The sequence below is a fragment of the Rhinolophus hipposideros genome (genome assembly GCF_964194185.1).
Source record: "Rhinolophus hipposideros genome assembly, chromosome: 14".
Taxonomy (NCBI): Eukaryota; Metazoa; Chordata; class Mammalia; order Chiroptera; family Rhinolophidae; genus Rhinolophus; species Rhinolophus hipposideros.
Window position 1 is genome coordinate 27,898,893 of NC_138060.1, and position 16,057 is coordinate 27,914,949.

At 51.2% G+C, this 16,057-nt stretch overlaps 1 protein-coding gene across 4 annotated transcripts in view; it reads right to left on the reverse strand.

Moving 5' to 3' along the window:
* SLC6A6 (solute carrier family 6 member 6) overlaps positions 1-15,029 on the reverse strand; it is an 82,226-nt gene extending 67,197 nt beyond the window's left edge. For 3 of the 4 annotated variants that reach the window (XR_013994829.1, XM_081071407.1, XM_081071404.1), the window contains exons 1-2: positions 14,712-15,029; positions 3,233-3,269 (exon numbers count right to left, since the gene is read on the reverse strand). The gene's annotated coding sequence lies outside the window, so the exon portion shown is untranslated. Of the gene's footprint in view, positions 1-3,232; positions 3,270-14,503 lie in introns of all 4 variants that reach the window. The other variant, XM_081071405.1, reaches the window with a different exon arrangement.
* Between the last annotated feature and the right edge of the window lie 1,028 nt (positions 15,030-16,057).

The following is a 16,057-nucleotide window of genomic DNA, read 5'->3' on the forward strand; positions in this document are numbered from 1 at the left end:
TATACTAAAGACATACTACTTCAAACACTAGAAGAAATGATAAATGGAAGTGTTAGCTAATACTACAATGGCACTCGTACAAACGTATCATCAAATCTGTACATTATACACCTTAAACTTACATGATGTTCTATGTCAAATTTATCTCAATTTTTAATCATAGGGGTAAACAAACAATAAATAGCATTCTCATTGTCTGGGCCCTTAGAGGGAGTGAATGCTGACTCTGAGGCTCTTAATAGGTCTGTGGTATTAACACCCCTCCCCGGCCAATTTACAACCTGGGGATGGGGGAAGGTCCCCTGGGAATCCTCATGACAAGTCCAAACAGGTTCCTCTCTTGCTAAAATTACCCCAGGCCGGTGGATCTGATTTTCAGCTGGGGTGGGGGAATAGGGGTTGCCCTAGGGGATCCTGTCAGGAAGGTGAAATGAGAACATGTATTGGGATACTTGGAACTGATTTTGTTAGGCCTCTGAAGGCTTCAAAACTCCACTGTGATGACCAAGTGGCCGTTACTCCTGATCCCGCAACTTGCTGTCTTTCTAATCCTCCTGGGTGCTGTTATTGTTCCATGTTAGAGGTGGGGAAACTAAAGTTCAGAGGTTCAGTGATTCAACTCTCCTCTCTAGGTCACACAGCTGGCAAAGGGTGGAGCCAGGATTTGAACCCGGAACTGTCTGGCTCTCCAGCTCCATGGTATTTCTACTACATGGGTTGTCCCATCAGGAATAATTATCGTGGCTGGTTCATTAATAACACAGAGTCTGCTGAACCACCACAAGTCAGTCATCTCCTCCGGGCTGTGCACAACCCTGGGAGGGGCTCGGGACTGATTAGCATCTCCTTTCTCAGATGGGAACCTGGAGGTCTCAATGAGGGGGGCTGCAACCGGTAGTGCTCAGACTTCAGGGACGACAGCTTCTGTTCTCTAAAGATACTCCCTTCCAAATATTGTTGCCACGTCAGGGCGACAGGAAGCCCTTTCAGATAAAGTAGTCCAGGAGGGCTGCTTGGAAGAGGTGTCAGACAGGCCTGAGAGCAAACCTGTCTCTCAGCATCAACTGCCTCTCCTGTAAAATGGGCTCCCACCCAGAGAGGATGGATCAACAAATCTCGGAAGAGAGGAATAGTGCTGGCTTCTATCTGTTTACTCCCTAAAAAAGTCATCAGCGAGGAAGGGGCCAGGCCCCTAGCACAATACTCTCTTTATCTGGAAGCAGAACTCACATTCCAGCTTCTCAACAGCAGACACCTGGCTTCCAGCTGCCCTGGGCTACTCATTAACCAGGACTGGCCCTCAGGAAGGGGCTGAACAGGGAGTCTCCTCCCAGCCTGGGGGAGGGTGAAAGGAAGGCACTCCTGGATGATGTGAGCACCAGGGTCAGATCAACTGGAATTCAAATCCTTCCTAGCTAATGTGACCTTGGGGGGGAGTCAATTCACCCCTCTTAGCCTCAGCTTTCCTACCTGTGTAAGGGAGATAATACCTGTGCCGATCTCACAGGGCTACTGTGAGGACTGCATAAGTCTGTAAAGCGCCTTACCAGGGCCTGATCCAGAGTAAGCGCTCAGTAAATGTATCGGTCATTTCTACAAAAAGAACAACACCTAAGTCAGAGCAGTATTGTAGGATAAACTACACTAGTACACGTTAAACCTCTCGGCGACATATGAGCATGCTGTCACAAGAGTTAAATGCTATCGAGTATTCTTATTGACATTTATGATATTTATGGCGATTACTCTGGAGGAGACATGAAGTGGGGCATCTCCATGCCCAGTGAGCAGCTAGTCAGCGAGGTGTCCTGGGCCACCATAGATACACCTGCCTGATTTTTCACATCTGATGTCACAGCATGAGGAACAGTTCTCCGTGGGGTCAAGTAGACTGTGACAGAGAACCTGAGCTGGGGGCACTTGATGATAAAGATGGAAATGGGTCCACCACTGGCAGCAGCACGCCAAGGGTCTTTGGGCCTTTTCTCCTAGTCCTGGCTTCCCCTATCAACCCAAATCAACCAAACCCCAACCCTGGACTAGTGGGAGCTTGGCCAGGTCCACGACCTTCGCCCCAGGGAGAAATTACTGCCTAGGAAGCCAGGGTTTTCCAATTTCAGAGCAGAATCTACTAGTGGGTCATGAAATCAACTGAGAGGGTCACAGCTATCACTTTTATACAAGAGACCAGAAAAGAACAGAGCCCCATAGACAGCGAAGACTCAAGTTACGATTTTTGAAATTGTGGTTTCAAGTTCATGCACATGTATGTGTATGAGCACGGGCAGCATCCTGTCAAAAAATGCATTTCTTATTATCACAACTAAAAGACTTTGAAAGCCTCTCCAGTAAGGGTGTTTTAAATCAAGGTGAAGAAGACATCTGCAGAAGTGACTGAGTCAGGTTCCTGCCCCATTAAACCCCTTTTAAAAAGGCTGGTGATCCTGAACTAGGAGGAAAAACGCTTCTGTAAATATCAGGAGACAATCAGCAAACGCAAAATGTCATTAAGGTCTGGAGATTAGATAACAGAATTGTGTCAATGTTAAATGTCCCGGGGTTGATAATTGTGCATGTTTATATAAAAGAAGGAATGGCCTCTCGCTTACGAAATACATGCTGAAGGGTTAGGGGTAAAGGGGCATTATGCCTGCAAAACCCCCAGTGATTCAGCAAAAAAAAGAACAATATTAACATGACTATTTTTATAGCATAGAGAGAAAGAGATGAAGCAAATGTAGCATGTTAAAAATGGGAAAATCAAAGTGAAGGGTATGTGGAAGTTTACTGTAATTTTCTTGCAACTTTTCTGAAGGCTTTCAATTTTTAAAAAATAAAAAGTTTTATTTAAAAATGCCCCAATTCCTGGAGCATTCTGTCTGCTGGAAGCCAAGCAGCTCACCCTTTCACATGCATCTCACCCCAATCCTCAAAATCAGCTCAGTGAGGCCCCCATCATTGCTCCGTGGCAAAGCCAGGATGAGGGCCAGGCCCGGACGCCAAAATCAGTGCTCGGCCCATTTGCAGGGCTGCCTTTCTGGTATAGGCAGGTACAGGTGGCCAACCAGGGCCATGTACTTGCCACCCAGAGGTGACGTGTGGACAAGGTCCTGGGCCTGGGTTTTGTCTCCTCTTAGAGCCTCTGCAGGAGACACCAAACTCCTGACCACCCCCATCTCAGGTCACTGCTGCATCGGTGAGACCCAGCCATAGGGAGGTCAATGCCACTTACGTTTGGAGGCTCCTCAGAAAGGACTGTTGTTCTGGACCTATTGCAACGAGAGGAAGCAAAGAAGATCTGGTCAGGTGGTGACTGTACATAGGACTCGGAGTCTTCCATGTGTGACCACCCAACTCACACACACCGGGAGGGGCCCCCTCAACACCCAGTGGGGACGCGAGAACCGGGCCGCTCAGGCACTTGCGCACACACTCACATGCTCACAAAAGGACACATATATACACGCAGACACACTCGCTCACACACCTCTCTCCTGCATGTAGGGTCCCTAAACTGTCGGAGGGCAGCCTGTGCTGGGAGGAGCAGGAGGCCTAGCCCACAGTTGGGAGAGGAGGCTCTCCTTGCTGGCTGAGAATGGGTAAGCCGTCCCTCAGCCCCGACCCAAAAATCTGCACTCCTGTGAGCCCTCCACCAGCCCAGTCATGAGCCCAGGTCTGTGACTGAGTGTTCCCTGCAAGCCAGAGGACATGCCAAGGATAGACAGATGGGTTGTGGGAGGCCCTGGGACCCCAGATTCTTGGAGAATTCATCAACTGTTCAGAAGCTCTGAGAATCAAGTGCCAAGGAAATCCACTGAACTTTGCTGAGCCAAGCAGTCCCCAAATGTGATTAACCCCAGAAGCCTTTTCTTAATTTTTTTAAATAGAACACCTCCTGTCTTTGGAACTCAGTTTGGGAAAGAATGCGAATCAGGGAAGATCACTTCTGCCTCTTATTCCACCAGCAGAGCTGTGCTGGAAGGCTCCCCTGGTTTCCAGGAACATGAAAATGCAGAAAACCAGGAAATGGTTCCTCAATAACTAAGATCTTACATTTCGATAACAGTTCAATGGATCAGCAGAGAAGTGAAAGGGCAGAGAGAGGCGTCCAGGCTGGGCGCTTCTCATTACTCATTGTGTCTGCAGCCCTGCCCCAGGGGCCTCTTCCTGAGACTCAGAAACGCCCCGGGAGTCTAGAGAGCGCCCTGTCCCCCAAATTAGGTGACCTCATTGCTATGTTAGGACCCCCACGTTCAACAGATTCACATTAATGGCCCCCGATGTCTGAGGCACTATGGCGTAGGAACATTCAGTTAAGGATTTGAGCACCTACTATGTTCTACACACTATTCTAGGCACTGAGAACACAGCAGTGAACAAGACAGCTGAGGTCACCACTCTCATGGAGCCTAGAACCCCATGGCAAAGGCCAGCATGACAAAGATGCCATGGAGCACTGGTTTTCTGGAGTCCGTCCAATGACACCTCGCAGCACCTGGATCCAGTTATGCCTGAAGTATGACCCTGGGGCCTTTCAGCTAGTTGGTTCTTTCTTTCTTTTTTTTTTTAAGTTAGTTTGAACTGATTTCTGCTGCTTGCAACCCTAAAAATCCAGAACTGTGCCCTGCACTATGTAATTTTATGCATGTCCCCTATTCTAACACTGAGGCCGTCAGAAAAGTGGGACACAGATGAAATGACATCTGAGGTCCCCCTGCAACCCTGGTATTCTACCAGGAGTCTATTGCAAACGTTAGGACTGACTCACCCGCCCCATACCAGAGAAATCAGCCCTTCTCAAAGGTAAACTTGGAGGGCTTGTTAAAACAGAGAGCTGGGCCCGTCCCGGGGTCCGAGTCAGCACTCTAACAAGCTCCCACCCAGGTAATGCCCAGACTGCAGGTCCAGTCCCAGACCCTAAATCTGTTCTACTTTTCCCAGTTGCTTGGCGCAAGTGTTCCGTGCAAAATAAAGCTCCAGCCAGGAAGGAGGCCACAGCCACTCGATCCTCAAAGCAGACCCCCTATTAAGTAAAGTGCCTGTGTGGCTCAAGGATGAGGCAACCTTTAAACAACTGAAGCACCAGGTCCCAGCTTACACCGGTCCCACTGCCCACCCTTGCAGCCAGCCTTCCACCCTGGGACTTATCTAAATATTGGGGAGGCTGTAAAGGACACGGAGCCTCTTTGGGCTCCCACAGGCCCACACTGGTCTCCAGGAGCTGTTAGCGTCCCCCGACAGCTCTCCACACCAGGCAGTACGCCAGCACCAAATCCCACTGCGGGCCTGGGCCTGACACACGGCCTCGGCAGCCCTGCTGTCAGCACAGCCTGGCGGCGCCGGGCTCTCCCTGATTTACATCTGACTTGGCCGCCTTGAAAAGCCTCCTGTGGCTTTTGGACCAGGGACGCTTGTTCAGTAGAAAAGGGCTTCCCCACCAGCATCCTTTCCAAGGTGGCACTGGCCCAGAGGGTCTGGCATGGCTCAGTCACCTCCCAGCTGTGTGACCTTGGGCAAGTTACCTGCAATCTCTGGGCCTCAGCTTTTCATGTGCAAACTGGAAATAATGGTATGTTTTGTGATGATTAGGGACATGACACTTCCAAGGCCCTTGGCCTGCAAAGTGCAGCAGGTGCCCCATGGCTGGGACTCATCTCTTTTACTCAGAGTCGTCCCCAGACTTAGCAGCACTGGCATCACCTGGCAGCTGGATAGAAATGCAGAATCTCAGGCCCTGCATTTAGTCCTCCTGCATGGAAAGGGGCATTTTAACAAGGTCCCAGGTGAGGTCTGCAGCTTCCAAGTCTGAGGAGCCTTGGTATATGTTATTATTGTTGCAGTTACAGCCCCCCCAGACCAAGCCAAGATGTACCACCAACCCTCAGGCCTAGGGGACAGCAACCAGGGGTCAGAGGTAATGAAATGTTGAGAGGGAAGAAAAGTTCTCCGGTGTCTCTCCACCTCCCTGAGCCCCTTGGCAGCTCAGGAGAGGGGAAGGGACATAGGCGGGGTGTGTTCCACAGTGAGACTTAGTGAGTAGGTACTGATCACAGGTCTCAGCCAAGGGAACACAATCTACTGAAAACATTCCAGGTCTCAGATTTGGGGCTTCCGGCAGAGTCTGGCTCCCTCTGTTCCTCTCTGAAGAAGGCTGAACCTTTCGCATTCAAGGAGGAAGATTAAATTACCGTGTGCCTGGAGTGCGCCACCCAGAACTCACAGCAGAGGTTGGCAGAGGGGCTGCCCTGGCCTGCTGTGGGGTGGGGGTGGGGGCTGCAGGCCCCACGTGGAGCAGTGTGGAGGCTGCCTGCATTTCCACAGCTCCGGCCTGGAACTGACCCTGTGAAAGCGCTAATGGTCCCCACTCACAGGCTGTGAACACAAAAAGACTACAGAGCTGAAGTGCCTGAATCACCTCCCCTATACAGAGCAGGAATGCTTCCACTGCCTGGGGTCTACCAGCAACACACTGCTGTACCTGCAGGGCAGGAGGAGGGGGCACACTGGAGGGGCAGGGCTGCTGGGTGGGACAGCGCTGTGGGCAGAGAAACCAGATGACCAGATGCAGGTGCAAAACAATCCCATGTTGATAAATATGGCTCAAATTTATAAAACTCTGTGTGGCAACACAAAGCACACCTGTGGTCCAGAGCTGCCCCAGGAAGACCATTTTGCGTGCTGGTGCTGTGACTTTTCATGCCTGGGATGTGACCCTTTTAAAACAACCCACACCTTCCACTGGTGCTACGTGGAAGACAGAAACGGATTCTGCTCAGTACTGGTGAAGAGCGGCTGCCAGGTTTGGGGAGGTTGTTTTTTCTTTCTTTTTTTCTAAGGTCTATTCTAATCTACATTCTTCTACTGATGATAGGAAAAAAAAACACCCTCCTTGTTCCCCCAGGAAATGATTTTTACTAAAAGCCCATGGCCACAGCTCTGTTCAGAGCATCTCAGAACTCCAGGCCCCAAATCAGGAGGCTCCTTTCAGAAGAGGGCTAAGACATCTTGAAAATCAACAGGAAGACAATCACATCCTTAAAGGGGGCCCATGGAAGCAGCACCCCACGCGGTTGCGACGTATGCTCCCTAACAGAAAAGGGTCTTTCCCCCTTTTACTCAGCAGGTATCTCCCCCAAACACAGTTTCCTCACAGGTTAGCACGGAGGACCAGAGAAGGGAAAGGACTACCCAGATTACACAGCAAGCCAGTGTCCAAGGGCACCCATACCCTGATGACTTGGTGGCCCTATAATTCATTAAATTATTTTGTGCTCAGCTTCATAAGCTAATGATTTGATCTGTCTTAGTCACCTGCCACATCCCTAGCGCCTAAAATGAATAAATTTTTGTTGGATGGGTGGATGGTGATGGGTGAATTTAATTTCCAAGCCTGGACCCACTCAGATGTTCAAACTATAGGCTCTCATTTCAGGGTAGAGGAAATGAGAGAGAGAGAGAGAGAGAGAGAGAGAGAGAGCTGAGTACCTACAGTGCGTGTGTGTGCTGAGTACCTACTGTGCATGTGTGTGTGCTGAGTACCTACAGTGCGTGTGTGTGCTGAGTACCTACTGTGTGCGTGTGTGCTGAGTACCTACTGTGCGTGTGTGTGCTGAGTACCTACAGTGCGTGTGTGTGCTGAGTACCTACTGTGCGTATGTGTGCTGAGTACCTACAGTGCGTGTGTGTGCTGAGTACCTACTGTGCACCAGGCCCTATGCTGGAGCAGCCCCTCCCTCATGTGCCCATAGTCAGGCGGCTGGATTAGAGGCAAGACCTCAGAAGCCTGAGCTCCACCCTATAGGGGCTCAGAGCAGCATGAGGTTATGTCTACTTTGATTCACGTAATCTTTCTGGGTGCTTACTATGTGCTAGGCACTGTTAAGGGGCTCAAGGAAAGCGTCAACAAGTAGGGGGCTTCAAGCTGGCCCTTGAAGAGTGGGAATAAGGAGGAAAGGGAGAAAGGGCCTTGCAGCTGAGGCCTGGGCAGGGCCGAGAGAGCCCAAGGCTCAGTCTAGAAGCAGAATCCAGCCAGATCACAAGGACTGGAAAGATCTGGCTGGAGATGAGGGCAAACACTGGCCAGGAGCCAAATCATGAAGGGTCTCGAGTAAGCAGTCTGACTTGGTCTCACGGAGCACTAGAAAGCCAGGGCAGGCTTCTAAGCAGGAGAGTGACAGGCTGAGAGCTGGCCCCCGGACAGTACCGGGAGATGCCCCAGGAGGCATGGAGGCTAGTGAGGAGGCCACTGTCTTAAGCTGTGCTGACATCCACCCAGAGAGGAGACACCACGTGCCATCTGGTAATAGAATGAATGTCCTTGAAATCACGGCTTGAGTCCTCCATGAGGGCTGAGCAGCCATCATCTCCAGGTGCCAACTGGCTGTGCAGCAAGAGGGCAGAGCCTGCAGGACCGCCCCCTTCCGGTGCCCTTCACCCACTAAGCATGACTCTGCTGAAATCCACTGGGCCACTTCACCCCTGCACCCCCAACCAGGCAACGGGCAACCTGCTTTCCCCACCCCAGTTAAGGACTTTCTGCTTAGCAAGGGGATGGTAGAACCTGGCAGTAAGTCATTTAGCACTTTTATTTGTGCAAAGAAGAGCCATGGAACAGGCGGGACTCTGAGGATTTCATTGAAGGGACCCTACAGAGATGTGGTCCAAGCTCCACTTAACAGGAAGGCTGAAGCTCAGAGGAGCCAGGAAGGATCCAAGGGGGCAGAACCACAACTCAGATCTCCTGCCCTTCACCCACCCGGCCTGCCCGGACACCCACCAGGCCTCTCACAACTGCCTCAACTCTACTCTACACAGTGGACAGAGCTGCCCACCAGGAGCCAGGCTCCATGATCCTCCCCTCACAGGTAACCCTGCTTTCCAGGAACCCCCATTCCAGATTCTGCAGGTGTCTCCTGAGTAGCCAAGCTCTAAGGAATCTTTCAAATTAGTACGGCTTTGCCCTCACCCGGTTTCCCATTCACCGTGATAAAATCAGGATCTGAGAGTCCTGACAACAGCCATCATCGAAAGTTTGAGAGAGAGGTGAAAACACGGTCCTTAAATTCTCCTGTTTTACATAATCACTGAAAGGCAGGTGGGGCTGGGGAAAAACCACAGGTTTGTGAACAATGGCCCTTTTGAGGGCCTATCTTCCTTCGTTGATCTATGCCTCACTCAGACCTCAGTCTCCTCATCCATAAAGCGGGTGGGCAGCGAGGGTTAACTCAATTATCACAAAGTGCCCATACTCCCCAGCCAAAGGCCCACTTGCCCTCAGATCTTCCCAGGTGTTCCTTGACATAAACTGCCTGGGGTTGTTCATTAACCACTTCCTGATTGAGATCTCCAGCCCTCCTTTGAGGCTGAGAGCTACTGGAGCACAGGGGCTGTCTGATTTATTTAACCCTGCCCCCTGACCATGGCACTAAGCCTGGCACCCAGTAGGTGCTCAGTAAACATTAGAACAAAATGGGCTCTGGTTCCAAAGCTCCTCCCCATTTCCCAGCCGTGTGATCTGGGGCAAGTCACTTTTCTGAGATTGGATGAACTCTTCTAGAAGATGGAGGTAAGAACCCCAAGTCAGACACGGCTTAAAATCCAGGAAGGGTGATAAGGCAGAGTGAGTGCTCAAAACTATCAGTTCCTTCCCATCACAGAATGCTGAATGGCCTCACATTGCTTCTCTACCCACCTTCAGGGCAAGTTCAAGGTCATTCGGTGGGAGTGTTTCATTCACTGAGCTGGCAGCACTCTGGGTGATTAAGACAGGCCAGCCTAGGCCAGTGATTCCCAAATGCACACTAGCTCAGAATGTTCAGAATGGCCCAGAAGATCTGTATATTCTAAAAAGCAGGGGTTCTACAATGGTCTGTTGTTTCAATAGAGTGGCAGAACCAAGAACAGTATGATGCCATTTTCATTAACAACAAAACAAAACCATAGCTAGCTTACATCCTAATAACTACAGATCCTAAATAAGCCCTAGATGGAAGAGGAAATCAAAACCGAAATGAAAACTGATCTAGAAAGTAATAAAAAGGAGTATATGTCCATGTAGACATCTTCGGGATACAGTTAAAGCTATAGGCAAGGAAAATGTATTATCTTAAAGGCTTCTATAGAAATAGATAGATGATAGGTCGTCAGTCAGACAGACTGAAGATTAGATTGCGCTTTTTAAAAATAATCTTTAAGGATCACCTTTAGTTTATAGTTTTCTATTTCTTGAGGTGTATTATTTTCTGCAGTTAAAAGAGGATCCTTTGACATTTTCCCATAAAATTAATATATCTACCCTATGACCCAGCAGTTCCACTCCTAGAAAAATACATTACTCATAATCACCCCAAACTAGAAACAACCCAGATGTCCATCAACAGGAGAATGGATAAACAAACGGACGCATCCACACAACAGAATTCTACTTAGCAATAAAAGAAATGAACTATTGATACATAGCATGGTTGGATCTCAAAACATCAGGCAGAAAAAAGCCAGACACAAAAGAGTATATGCCATTCAAGTCCATTCATACGAAGTTCTAGGCTTAGCCAAACTCATTTATGGCGATAGAAATCAGAAACTGGCTCCCTCTGAAAAGGAAAGGGTACAGATACCCTTCTGGGGGAGCTGGAAATGCTCTGTATCTTGATCTGGGTGGTGGTTACCCAGGTGTATAAATTTGTAAAAACTCATCAAACTGTAACAGAATCTTTGCATTTCACTGCATGTAAATTACATCTCAATTTAAAAGAAAAAAAAAATTTTTTTAATGAAAAAACTTTAAAATACAGATTCCCAGGCTCCACCCCCAGGGATTCTGATTTAGTACGTCCAGGCCAGGCTTGGGAATCTGGATTTGTGAAAAGTAATTCAAGTAATTCTGATGCCTGACTAGAATTACTGCTGCTGACCCCTGCCCCCTATACCACCACCCCAAAACCCGCTTTATTGTTTGAGTGATTTGTAATGTTAGTTTTTACAAGAGAGAATTGGTTGATCACAAAGCTTTTGAAACACATCAGCAATTTTCATTCTCTCTGCCCTCTTCCCGCCATCCCTAACCCCTGCCCCTCCACTCAGGTTTCCAAATGAAGTCTCTGACCAGGTGAGGTGAGAAAGGAAACCCTGAAGCCCTGTCTAAGACAGACACACCTTACCGTAAAGAGGCCAGCGGTGCATGCTCCCGGGAGGTCAAAGCCAGTAAGTTAATGGCCTGTATACCTGTTAAACAGCATGTCCAGGCCTTCACCCTGTGTTTACAAAAAGAGCTCAAGGCAAAATTCATTGGCACAGAAAATCCTTTGTGCCCTGACCAGCAGTGACTGGTCTCCTAGACCCCAGCCTCGTTCCTCTCTTACCATTGGGGGGTCTCCTGGGCTCCCGTGTTTGACTGCCTTATCCACTGCTGCTCCAAACTCAGTCTGATGCTGTTTCTATCCCAGCTGCCTTCAGAATAAAGCCCAAGCTCCTTTACCCACCACTCAAGGCCCTTGACCAGCTAGCTCCTGTTCCTCTCAAGCTGGGCTCCTGGGAGGGGTGTTTGTGCCTTTGTACCTGCTGTGTCCCCTTGCCCAGAAAGCCAGCCCATCCTGTTCTTCCACTCAGATGCCAACTCTGACATCACCTCCTCTATGAAGCTGAAGTGTCTCCTGCCTATGATCCTGCCATTAATGCACACTGAGGCTTCTTCACTGCACCCCATACACAGTGTGGTCATAGCAGCTGCCACACGGGCCTTTTTCCTCTGGGCCATGAGCTCCTCAAAAGCCAGTATTCTACCCCGAATCCAGTGGTTGGCCAGAACTGACTATAGCAAGATGTATTAACCAACTAAATGAGGCACATTAAAAAAGAGCTCTCATTCACATTGAAGGCCACTGAGCATTTCCACACCCACAGCTCCTCTCCAGAATCCACAAACTCACACAAACACTTTGGTCAAGATAAGTTGGCCAGCATGGAGGAGTGCAATGCAGCCCTAAAGAATCTGACTCTGGCTCATGACCTTTTGCATAAATGAGGGATCAGGCTACACCTGCCGGGGTAACCGCCGGAGGTCCAAGGCCTGCCCAATTCTCACCTAGACACCCTCCAGCTGCAGCCAAAGCTGCATTCCAGGCACTCCTTGTGATTTATTTTTCAGATCTTTCCTAAATATAGGAATATGTTCAATGACTCAAGTGTCTTATAATTTTGGGAACTTTGGAAAGACTTTCAGATAAGCACAGCTCCAAAGTCCTTTGACACATTGACAAGTGGACAAATGAGAATTAGATAATGCCACCCCTGGGGCCCAATTGCCTCCTGGGAGGCTGACACTTGTGTAGGAAGAATAGTAGGGATCCCAGATAAGGCACAGAGAAGGGAGAAAGGATAACTAGGGACAGAATCAAGGTGCCAATGAGTCCCACACACTCACCCTCCAACCCTGACATCCAGGGCACCTTTGTCCCTTGTTTTCCCCAGGTCCTGGTCTGATTTCAACTCCCCAAGACACTAGTTACTAAAACTCCATGGAGCCAAAACTCACAGCTGGCCAAAGGATGGCCTTTGAAGCTGAATCCTGCCACTGTCCGGTTAAGCTGCTGTCCTCTGGGCAACTCTCACTTTGCCAATCTGTAAAATATGCACTATTCACTAGGGCCTCCCAACTCTGCAAAGCAGATGTGACCCAATCACAGCAGGATGAGCTGAAAGGGACAGGGCAGGAGAGAATTGACTGCGGCTGTACCACAGGTTAGTATAAGAGTATCCCTTAAGGACAAAAGCTCGAGGGTGCGCCTTAGCCCTTGCCACATACCACAGTGACCTGGAACCTCGTGACATCCTCTAATCGTGACACCCTCTAATCGGCAGCTCTGAAGCCAAGCCCAGCTTTACAGCTTACCACAGGCTTATTCTGCCTCATCTCCCTCAATCCCCTCAAGGACACAGTGAGGCTGACATTGACGTCCTTGCTGCCAGAGGCCCAGGGAATCACCCAAGGTCACCTGCCGACTGAGACAGAGGCACAGTACTTGAACTCAGCTCCCTGGGGACACGTTCCTGCCTCTTAGATTCTGCTTACTCCATAACCAGTCTACTCCACCCATTTTACAGATGAGGAAACTGAGACCCCAAAAGAGGTCACCCCAGGTCAACAGGTAGCTGAGCCTGGCCTAAGATCTCAAGATACTTTGCCAATCCTATTCTATGGTGGGTACTCATCAGCCAGTACCCTCAGACTCCCTCTAATTCCCCCTCCCAACATCCTAATGAAATTCCTTCCCCACTCCACCCCCACACCTCCTCATGCCCACCCCATACTCCCTGGATGACTCCCTGGTCGAGAGGGAGGCAGGCGGTTGCTAAGTACTCAGCGGCTCTCATAAAAATAAACTCCTTCTGGCTGGGAGACTCTGGATGAGATCCCCTCCCTTCCAGCCAAGAAAAAAATTAAAAAGAAATTTAAAAAAGATCTTCTCCATGACATTTATTTGAACGTCAGCAGTGCCGAAGCGTGGGCCAATCTACCGAAGTCCAAATGGAGCCACGTGCCACTAAACCTCAAAACCTCAGCCTGAAGACCCTCAGTTCAAGCGTTTCAACGGTTACTGAGCTGATTTATTTCACCCGGCAGGAAATGGGGGCCCGGGCTGCCTCCCAAGCCTTTGGGGCTGGTCCTGGGGAAGGCCGGGATCTGGCAGGGGCCTGGCAGCGACCAAAATAGCCAGGCTGGTGGCCCTGCCGAGCACACACCTCCCTCTGAGTGTCCCCCCTTCAATCCAGGCTGAAGCTTTGGGGCTATAGAAGAGGCCCCTAAGATTCTGTCTCTGGCTTCCCTGGTAGAAGCAGGAAGAGAACCTGCCGGCTTGAAAGAGGAACCCCCCAGAAGGAAGGGGAAAAGTCAAGAGGAGTGTCTTCTTGTCCCTGCCCACAGCCCACTTGGCCCCCAGCTGTCCCTCAAGACGGCTGGATGTTGGCACTGCCACCTGCACACTGCACACAGGCAGTACCCTTGGAGCCATGCCGCCCTATCACCTCTCCCCACTCAGTGCCTGCCCTGAAGAACCAGCTCAGGCTGTTTGGCCCTCTAGGCACCAGGGACACTCCCTCAGGTACAGCCCAGGACACACAAGTGCCCACAACCAAGGACCCAGAGACACTGCCACACTTGGGGACACACACGTGCACAGCCAGGTACTTGGAGACACAGTCACACACACACAGGTACGTACGTACACACACACACACACGGACACACAAGTGCACACATCCTAAGACACAGCGACACAGCCATACTCAGGTATCACAGACAAACACTAGAACACACAACCTAGAACACGCACAACCCAGGACACAGAGAATAGCAGGTATACATTGGGTCACCCAGTGCATGCTGCTGGGGACACGGAGAAACAGCCACCCTCAGAAATACAGACACACACAGGGACGCGGAGATATATACAGACGCCCAATGAGACTGAGACACACACACACACACACACACACACACACACACCTGCCGCCTGCACGAGAAGTCCGAGCCCTTTCGCCAGGGAAACAATAACCGCCTCTCCAGCAGGTCTGAGTCGGCGACCCTCCGTCCCTCCCTCGGTGGTGAAAGGGGCGCCGGAATGGGGGGCAGTGGGCGGGAGGAGGTCGGGGCTGGCTGGAGCGCGGAGACCCGGCGGGAGCTCCGCGCGCCGGGCTCCCTCTCCCTCGGGTACCTGGAGCGGCCGCGGGGCTACGCTCGGCCGCGCTCGCTTCCACTCGCCGGGCGCTGCACGCCCGCTGGATCTCTGGTCCGCGGGGTCCGCGCTCCGCGCTCCTTCTCGGTGTGGCTGGGTCTCCGGGCTCGCGGTTCTCGGGGCTCGGCGACGGCGAGCGAGCGGGGCTGCGACTAGGGCCCGGAGCTCCGCGCTGGTGGCGGAGCGGAGGAAGCGGTAATTTATAAGCGGCTTCTTCCTGACCTCGCGTGTCTGTTGTCTGAGCAGGCAGCGCTCAGCATCACCCATCCTGCTGGGTGGAAAAATACCAGCTTGGCCGGGCCAGGGGCGGGGCCGGGGCGGGGCCAGGGCGGGGCCGGAGCGCCCCGCCCCCACACGGACACACGCGCGCGCTCACACACGCACACCCCACACATGCACGCGCGCACGGGCACGGACACACAAAGAGCATGGGCTCGCCGAGCGCGCGCACACACACCCTCAGGCCGCGGGCGAACACTGGGCCCAAAGCTTCCCCCATTACAGCGCACTTTTCTTGGAAACCCTTACCCTTCAACCCCTGGTGCCAAGTGGTACAGCCGGTCCTCATCCCCCTCACGCCTACGGATGAGGAGCAAGAGAGCCCCCAACCCCAACTCGCTCCCCCCAACCCCAGCCTCCAAACCCCACCTGTCGCCCGTCCACCTGGCTCCCAGGAGGGGCTTGTGGCTTCTTGAGTGGCGAGATTCAAGAAGCGGCGTGCTCCTGGGCGTGCTCCTTCAAGGAAGGGGCCCCCGCAACCCTCCCACTCTGCCACTCCAGGCCTGAGAGGGATCTGCAATTGTGTTGGAAAGCCGGTAAAGAGCTCCCCAGGTTCTTGGCTTTACCCCAGCTGGGTGACCTTGGGGGAGTTACTCGGGCTCTCTGTGCCTTGGTTTCCTGATCTGTAAAATGGAAATAAAAATAGTAGAACTTATCCCCTCTGGCTGCTGTGAAGATCCAAGGTTAACAGTGTAGAGCGCTCAGAACAGCACCAGGCACTTAGGAAGTGCCAAGCAAGTGTCAGCTACTGCGACTATTTTTAAATGAAAATGGGGAATGTGCTATTATTCTTGTCCTTTGCGTGAGTGGGTCCTCAGAGACCATTTTCCATAACCACGCCCTGGCTGAGCATGAGGGAGAAGTGCTGTGTGACTTCCAGCAAGGTCTTTCCCCTCTCTGAGCCCCAGTTTTCTCCTCTCTTTCTCTCATTCCCTCTCTGGACTTGGGAGGCTGTGTGGAGAGCTTGTGGATCCTTCCACCTTTTAGACTGAGAATAATGGAAGAAATACCCAAAAGGCCCTGGGCCCCATAGAGAGCCAGCCCCA